General features: G+C 37.2%; 1 non-coding gene across 1 annotated transcript; it reads right to left on the bottom strand.

Moving 5' to 3' along the window:
* Window positions 1–622: 622 nt before the first annotated feature.
* Window positions 623–729, bottom strand: LOC140858992 (small nucleolar RNA R71). Its single transcript, XR_012142393.1, has one exon. It is a non-coding gene; the product is annotated as a small nucleolar RNA R71 (small nucleolar RNA).
* Between the last annotated feature and the right edge of the window lie 8,824 nt (window positions 730–9,553).

The following is a 9,553-nucleotide window of genomic DNA, read 5'->3' as shown; positions in this document are numbered from 1 at the left end:
TGAGTTTAATTTATTGTTTCACTTGTTTGAAAATAAAAAAAAATTATTAAAATTTAAATTAATTTGGTTACTTTTCTTTAGATTTAGGACTCATTAGGATCTTTTCTTTAGAACTTTTTCTCTTTTCTTTCTTTTTCTTATACATAAAAATTTTATAAAAAAAAATTATATAAACATCGAGAACCGTACACCTCGTGTGTGGAGAAGAGTGTCGGGTCGTCTAGTTAGAATTGAGTCAATTCCTGTTGTTCCAATGGCTGAACCAATCCAACCCATGACCCTTAAGGATTTGTGTTATCCAGTTGGCTCCATCCAACTATCTTGTATCAGGTTGCCACAACCCACAGCTAACAATTTTGAAATCAAACCTCAAATCATAAATATGCTTCCAAAATTCACAGGATTAGAGGATGCTTATATATTTATTAGAGAATTTGAGGAGGTATGTGCAACCATGAAACTGCAATTAATAGAGGATGAGGTCAAACTTAGATTAATCAACTTTGCCCTTAAGGATAATGCTAAGAAGTGGCTTTATAGTCTGCCAAACCATTCTGTCACTACCTGGGAGGGCTTTGTGAGAACATTTTTGAAAAAGTATTTCCCCCATCATAAAACAGCTAGGATTAGGAATGAAATAAATCAATTTTACCAACTAGCTGGTGAATTATTTTGGAAGTACTTTGATCGTTTCAAGAATCTTTTGACCCAATACCCACACCATGGAATAGAAACTTGGAGACTATGCCAGATCATCTATGAGGGGTTAGATTCAAACTCAAGAACCATGCTAGAGTCCATGTGCCAAGGCCAATTTATGGACAAAGAAACTACTGAAGCTTGGCAATTCTTAGAAGACCTAGTCGAAAAAAATTTACAGTGGGAAACAACTAGGGAACCTGATAAAGCTACACCTTCAAGAGGAGGAATACATCAAATTCAACCAATCCTAGCATCAGAGGCCAAGATTGTAACCTTAACACGTAGATTGGAAGCCTTAGAATTACAGAGACCAGCTAATGTAAATCAAATATCTGCACCCATGTGTAAAGGGTACAATGCACCAGACCATGACTTAGAAGAATGTTCCTACTCGAATGAGTGTGCACAGGTGAATGCCACCTATCAAGGACCATTGAACAATCCTTATGCACCCACATATAACCCAGGTTGGAGGAATCACCCGAATTTTTCATGGTCCCAGAATCCTAATGTAGGCAATCCAAATTTCAATCAGCAAAATCTAAGGTCCAACCCAGTGATGAACAACCCGCCAGGCTTCCATGATAATGACAAGAAAATTACCTCTTTAGAGAAAAGCCTAGAAGCCATGATGAAAACACATACCAGCTTTATGCAAACCACGGGTCAATTCATAAATAATAACACCCAAGCTATAGCCCGTCTGAAAATGCAAGTAAGTCAGCTGGCTTCGACCATTAGTGAACGAGAACATGGTAGGTTACCTAGCCAATCTGAGCCAAATCCTAGGAATCAAAATGGTCCACGACCCCAACAAGGAAACCAAGTTAATGGTGTAAATGCCATTCATACCTTAAGATCGGAAAAACAAATAGACAATAAGGTAGTTGCACTTGATGATATAGAGGACTCATTTGCCGAGTCACCTTCTAAAACTACTACCTTTCAACCTCAAGCACCAGAAACTGAAAATTCACCTAGTCCAGTACTTAAAAGTCCTAGAGCTCCTTTTCTAAACAGACTGAAATCCAATAAATCTGAATATTTAGATAAAATTTTAGAGGTATTTAAACAAGTCCAAGTTAATATTCCTCTTTTAGATATAATCCATCAGGTTCTAACTTATGCCAAATTTTTAAAAGATCTTTGCACTAGAAAAAGGACCACTAATGTACCAAAGAAAGTATTTTTGGCTGCAAGTGTCAGTTCATACCTATCTACCCATGTGCCAATTAAATATAAGGACCCTGGAGCTCCAACAATTTCTTGTGTTATTGGAGAAACCAATATAAAAAATGCCTTGCTAGATCTAGGAGCTAGTGTGAATATCCTTCCATATTCGTTGTATGAACAACTAGGATTAGAAAAACTTCAACCTACTGGGATCACATTACAGTTAGCCGATAGATCTCTCAGGATCCCTAAGGGAATGGTCGAGGATGTTCTGATAAAGGTTGAAAATTTCATTTTCCCTGTAGATTTTATTGTTTTAGAGACTGAGCCAGTTGCGAATCCTAAAGGACATATACCTGTCATTTTAGGAAGACCATTCTTAGCTACGGCCAATGCTGAAATTAATTGTCGAAATGGTCTAATGAAGTTATCCTTTGGGAATATGACCATTGAGCTTAATGTTTTTAACTTAGAACAGGAATCCTCTTCTCATGCTGATATCAATGTAGTCCAAGATGGTATTTATGAATCCATTGACATTAGTGATGATGAAGTCGACCTAGAGTCTAACCCCTGGTTAATCCATGAGTCTGAGGATGTCAATGAAATACTTAAAGAAAATCAGATTAATCAGGAATCGATACTTCCTACTGAACCAATCATTGAGATGGTGAAATCATCACCTAAACCATCGATAGAGGAAGCACCCATTTTAGAACTGAAACCCCTCCCAGAACATCTCAAGTATGCATATCTAGGACCCAAAGAAACTTTGCCTGTAATTATTGCATCAGACCTAGATCCCAAGCAAGAGGAGGAGTTAGTGTCAGTTCTAAAAGCAAATCAAGAAGCAATAGGTTGGACCATAGCAGATATCAAAGGAATAAGCCCTTCTATAGTTCAACATAGAATATACTTAGAGGAAGAGGCTAAACCAACAAGAGAAGCCCAAAGAAGGCTTAATCCAGCTATGAAGGATGTAGTTAAAAAGGAGATTCTGAAACTCCTAGATAGTGGAATAATTTATCCTATTTCTGATAGCTCTTGGGTAAGCCCAGTTCAAGTAGTACCCAAGAAATCTGGGGTAACAGTGGTCCAAAATGATGCAAACGAACTTATCCCAACTAGGACCCAAACGGGATGGAGGGTCTGTATAGACTATAGAAAGTTGAATGCTGCGACAAGGAAAGATCACTTTCCTTTGCCATTTATTGATCAAATGTTGGAAAGACTAGCCGAATAAGAGTTTTACTGTTTTCTTGATGGATACTCCGGTTACAACCAGATCCCCATAGCCGCTGAAGATCAAGAAAAGACTACATTCACCTGTCTATTTGGTACTTTTGCCTATAGACGAATGCCCTTTGGACTATGTAATGCACCGGCAACCTTCCAGAGATGCATGATCAGCATGTTTTCAGATATGATAGAACGATTTCTAAAAATTTTTATGGATGACTTTTCTATTTTTGTTCTAACCTTCTCTGAGTGTCTGAATCACCTGCAATTAGTTCTAGAACGATGTAAGGAGAAGCACTTAGTTCTCAACTGGGAAAAATATCAGTTTATGGTCAAACAGGGAATAGTTCTTAGCCATGTCATTTCTAAAAAGGAGATTGAAGTAGACAAGGCCAAAATAGATCTAATTGCAAGTCTTCCACCACCTAAATCTGTGAAAGAAATACGTTCATTTTTAGGTCATGCTGGATTCTATAGAAGGTTTATTGCCAACTTTAGCAAAGTAGCACGTCCACTAACTAATCTTTTGGCAAAGGATACCAAATTTGAATTTACTCATGAGTGCTTGAAATCTTTTGAATTTTTAAAAAAAGTACTTGTATCAGCTCCAATCATTCATCCTCCTATCTGGTCTGAACCATTTGAATTAATGTGTGATGCGTCCGATCATGTTGTGGGTGCAATCTTAGGTCAACGGATAAATAAGCTGCCTAGAGTGATATATTATGCAAGTAAAACCTTAAATGATGCGCAGTTTAGCTACACCACAACTGAGAAGGAGTTCCTTGCCGTTGTCTTTACTTTAGAGAAATTTAGATCTTATTTGGTTGGGACCCACACCATTGTTTACACCGATCACTCAGCCATTAGACATCTCCTAGCAAAGAAGGATGCCAAGGCACGCTTAATCAGATGGATTTTGCTCCTTCAAGAATTTGACCTAGAAATTAGGGACAAGAAAGGCACTGAGAACGTTATAGCAGATCATTTATCCCGAATTCCAGTCGCACCATCTACTGAACCACCCATCAATGAATCTTTCCCAGATGAGCAACTCATGTCTGTGTCTACTGAACCTTGGTTTGCTGATATTGTAAATTATTTAGCCATAGGTAAGATACCTTCTCATTGGACTAAGCAGGATAAATATAAATTCTTTGCCCAAGTGAAGTATTTCATTTGGGATGATCCTTATCTTTTTAAACAATGTCCTGATCAAATTATTAGAAGGTGTATCCCAGATAACGAAGTCATGAATATTTTATCTTTTTGTCATGATCAAGCATGTGGGGGTCACTTCGCGTCTAAGAAAACTACTGCTAAGGTTCTCCAATGTGGTTTTTATTGGCCCAATTTATTTAAGGATGCTCATGAATATTATAAAAGTTGTGCTCAATGTTAGAAAATGGGTCAAATCACCAAGCGACACATGATTCCACTCAACCCAATCTTGGTAGTTGAAGTTTTTGATGTTTGGGGGATCGATTTCATGAGACCATTTCCAAATTCCTTTGGAAATGAATATATTCTAGTAGCCGTTGATTATGTTTCAAAATGGGTAGAAGCAATTGCATGTAGAACACCCGATAGCAAAATGGTCATTAAGTTTCTTAAAGAAAATATTCTCTCCCGTTTTGGTATTCCTAGGGCAATCATTAGTGATCGGGGAACCCATTTTTGTAACCGACCTTTTGCAACATTGATGAAAAAGTATAATGTCACCCACAAATTGGCCACACCATATCATCCTCAAACTAGTGGGCAAGTTGAAGTGTCAAACCGACAAATCAAACAGATCCTGAAAAAAACTGTTAGTGCCAATAGAACGGATTGGTCTTTGAAATTAATTGATGCACTTTGGGCATACCGAACCGCTTTCAAGACCAATCTAGGAATGTCTCCTTATAGGATTGTGTTTGGTAAACTATGTCACTTGCCTATTGAGATAGAACACAAAGCCATGTGGGCCATCAAACAACTAAATACAAATTTGAATGATGCTGGAAACCATAGGAAGCTTCAGTTGAATGAATTAGAAGAACTTAGAAATGAAGCCTATGAAAATGCAAGGATATACAAGGAACGAACCAAAGCATTTCATGATCAATCAATTATGAGAAAAACTTTCAATATCGGACAAAAGGTGCTCTTATATAACTCTAGATTATATCTGTTTCCAGGAAAGCTTAGGTCTAGATGGACAGGACCATTTTTAGTAAAGGAAGTCTTTTCACACGGAGCTGTTGAGATAGAAAACCCAAGTAATGGTGTTATCTTTAAAGTTAATGGTCAACGATTAAAACCATTCTTGGAATTACCTGTCGAGACTGTTGAAGATGCCATGGTTTTTTATGAACCAACTTATTCTGATTAAATTGCTTCGAGGTTTGGTCTGGCTGAAGACATAAAACTTAGCGTTTCTGGGAGGCAACCCAGCTTATTTAATTTCTAATGCTTTCTTTGTTTTCAGTTTGCTTAGGACAAATAAATTAGATAAACTCCATCGGGGACAATGTCGATCAAGTTGGGGGTGGCTCCCTGATCAGAAGGCTGCAGGGATTTGTCAAGAAGCTGCTACTCCAATGAACAAAATCAGGTGTTATCATTTCCTTTTCCTTCCACTATGAGTTATTTCTTGCATTTAATATATTAAAAAAAAAATTGAAATAAATTAATCTAGAAAAGAAATAAGAGTAAGTTAGAAAGTATTTGCTAATAAATGTAGTGAGTCACGGAGAAGATTAGCTGGTTAGACTCATGGTGGCCTAGGTCATTTAAAGACTATTAGCACTTCCAATTGCACATGCACACTAACAAGGTAAAGTAGGTGTTAATTGTAAGGCCAATTAAGGATTTGAGTATTATTTAAATTAGATAATTTTCTCTACACCCCAATTGAAGAAATTTGAATTTAAGGAAAGAGCTACCTGCCTGAAATAAAATGCAAAACACAGAGTAAATGTGGATTGCCCTAAGCCTAGTAACCGGGTCTCTTCACCTAAGTCAAGTGTTGAGATTCGCATCAAACGGTGGTGGAAAGGCCAGGATGCTCAGTAAAAAAAAAAAAAAAAAAAAATAGTGTGAAAGCTACCTTAGTTCTTTGTTTAATCTGGGGTGTATAGAAAATTAATCGAACTAAGTTATGAAAAATGATACAATTGGCCTGTACAAGTTAATACTGAAATACTAAATTAGTTATCACTCACACAAGTGCTATAAAACTTTAAGTGTACTCTAAGAAAGCTCCTAAGTAGACTGACTACCGATTCTAATTCGAAGCTCATTACTTAGTAATACTAGAAAACTTCTTAAATTTAGATCTTAAATTAATTTCCAAAGGAAGGATCTTTTTGGAATATGATCTTATTTTGGTACATTACTAAGGAACTAGCAATGATTAAGTTGGAGGGTGTGATTTATATCACAAATTGACATAAAAAGTATCAATTAATATCTAAATTATCTAACTTTATTAAGAAATTGATATTTATTATTATATTTTGTAGAAGAGGTCATCAATAGAAAGAACAAGGAAAGAAGATTCCAACGGTGCAAATTTTATGCAAAACGGAGTTAAATTAACCCAGGAATTGAAGAATGAAGAAAAAAGACTCAATTGGGTCAAACCCGAGTCAAATCAGGTCAAAATTAGTCAAAAATCAACTGATTTGGTGATCTGGTTAGCCGCCTGGTCCACAGCAATAGGCGCTTGGACCATGGACCCATCGGCGCACCATAAACCAGCCAATCAGCGAGTCTCGACTCACCGCAACGCATCGCGAGCCCGATCCACGCGTGCGGTCCAGGGCTCATTAGGAAAGAGAAGAAGGTCCGAAGGGCAACCTGGTAACTTCACATCACTCGATGGTCCGATCTTCTCTGATCAAGATCCAACACTCCACATTTTTGCACCATCGGACGGCCACCATCACAGCTGGTCAAGATCCAACCGTAATCAAGACAATTGCAAGAATCAATAAACACTAGGACAACACGGGATCCTTCTGCAGCGCGATCTAACGGACGAAATCTTCCAGCACCTTGATCGGACGGTCCGCAACGCATCCGACCTGATCCCATCTCTGCAGCGCGATCCAATGGCAGTGCTTCCCCCAGATCGTGATCCGACGGCCTAGAATCGCTTCCGGCTTGATTTATTAGATGAATTGGGTCCTTTAGATGAAGATCGAACGACTGAAACAATTTCTAGGGTTTCTTGATGGATTTAAGTGCTTTTTGAGCGAGATTTGAGCCCCTAAACCCCCCTAACAGCCCTCTAAAATCTCTTAGTCCCACATCTAAAGTTTTGAAAACCTTATAACCCCCAAATGCCTATAAAAAGCCCCCAAAGGCCCTTATTTTTTGGGGGGGGCCTTCCGATCAAGCTTGTAACCCTAGATAGTGGGGTTTTTAGCTTTCTTCTCAAGCCTCGAGCTTTGAGGTTTTTGTAATAATTTTTTTTTTATAAAATCTTATTTTTATACAATTTTATCTCTTTACATTATGTAATTTATTTTTTTTGCAATTAGGATAGTTTAATTTATGCAATTTAATTTTATGCAATTAGGTTAGTTTCAATTATATAATTTATTTTTCTTGCAATTAGGATAGTTTAATTTATGCAATTTAATTTTATGCAATTAGGTTAGTTTAAATTATGCAGTTTAAATTTATGCAATTAGGATAGTTTAATTTATGAAATTAGGGTAGTTTATTTTTCTGCATTTAAATTTTGTAAGTAGATTTAGATCATGTCTAGCTAAGCATCCCTTCTAGGGTTTGCGATGAAGCTAGATCATGAGTAGGGGTTTTACATAGGGTTCTTTCTTTTTCTTAGGGTTTCTTTTTTTTCCTCTTTTGCCAAGAATTTTTGATGAACTACAGTTGGGTCAGAGTCCCTTCATAGTTCATGCTTGATTCAGTGCATAGGAGGAGAAAACCCTAAGGGATCCTAGTTACTACTCTCCTGTAAAGAATCTTGATGGGTTATCGTTGGGCCTTAGTCCCTTCATAATCTATGCTTGGGAAAGACAAGAGGAGTAGTCGTTAGGATCAATAAGAAAAATTCTAGGTAGAATTCCCTAATCTCGATCTAGTGGATTCAAAAACCCTAGATCCTTAGTCTTATTGTCTTTAGCAAACAACTTTCGATTTTCGATTTTCGTTAAAGCTCGCTTGAGTATAGATTTGAAAATCATTTTTAAACCAAGTCTCTGTAGGATCGATCCGTACTCGCTGGTCGTGCTACTCTGCACACTGTGCGCTTGCGATTATATTTACAAATTTTAAGATTTGCACATCACTCAACCGTCAACAGCTTGACGATTGACTTTTGGGACATATTTCCCAACACCAAATTGAGCTGCCATTGACCTTTGGCTCTTGATGGTTAAATCAAACAAGGGCTAGAGTATCGAGCTCTGATACCACTTGTTGCCCAGATATGGAGCCCAAGAGAGCGGGTGAATTGGGTCTTTTTAAAATTTTAAAGATTAGTGCACTAAAACAATGTGCTAAAGTGTTTGAGTGGAGTGGGTTGATTTGCAATAAAGATGAAATCAAACATAAATGAGAGATAAACAAGTATTGAATATAAAGAATAAGTAAAGAGATGCAAGCACAACAAACATTAAGAATTTACAGTGGTTCGATGCCAACCTTGCACCTACATCCACTCTCCAAGTTTCTACTTGAGAATTTAATCCACTAAATGAATTTCAAAGTTACAACACATCGGACAACTCCGACTCTCGCTATCCAAGCAAGAACATTTATTTCTCGGATACAAACCAATCCTCAACAATCTGATTTTAGGTTCGGATCAATCTATCTGAGTTTTGAAACCCTCTAAAACTCAAAAATTCAAATATAATATGAAAAAAATAGGATACAAAAAATTCAGCATAATATCTCCTTAAATAAACACAATAAATACAATAAAAATATAATACTTAAGGGGAAGAAGCTTTTGCTGAACATCCTCAATGAATTGCACACTTAATTGCAGCTGGGGGGTAGTTGGTGAAGTAATTAAATGCTTCTTTTCCTCTCTTTAGGGTTAGTTTGAGCTTTTCTCAGATGTGAACTTGAATGCTTGTAAAATTTTATAATTTTTTACTTCAAGAGAGCATTTATAGTCATAATTTATCCTTGAAAATATCTTAGAGTTGGTTTAAAGCCATTGGAGAGTGTTTAATGTGCATTAAATACATAAAAAATGGGTTGAAAACTAGCCGTTACGAACTCGCACAGAATGGATCATCCCATATGGGTCATCCCATTATGACTGGAAAGTCTCATGGGATGCCTCATTTGGTCGGTCTGAAAATCAAACTTTTTATTTTGGTCTCAGGATCTCAGGGGTCATCCCAGGTGGGTCGTCCCACTGCATAGGTCATCCCAAGTGGGTTGTCCCACTGCATGCCATAAGTCAAAATAA

This window comes from Elaeis guineensis, chromosome 6 (genome assembly GCF_000442705.2).
Source record: "Elaeis guineensis isolate ETL-2024a chromosome 6, EG11, whole genome shotgun sequence".
Taxonomy (NCBI): domain Eukaryota; kingdom Viridiplantae; phylum Streptophyta; class Magnoliopsida; order Arecales; family Arecaceae; genus Elaeis; species Elaeis guineensis.
Note: the sequence above shows the minus strand (reverse complement) of the source record. Positions and strands in the feature narration are given on the sequence as shown.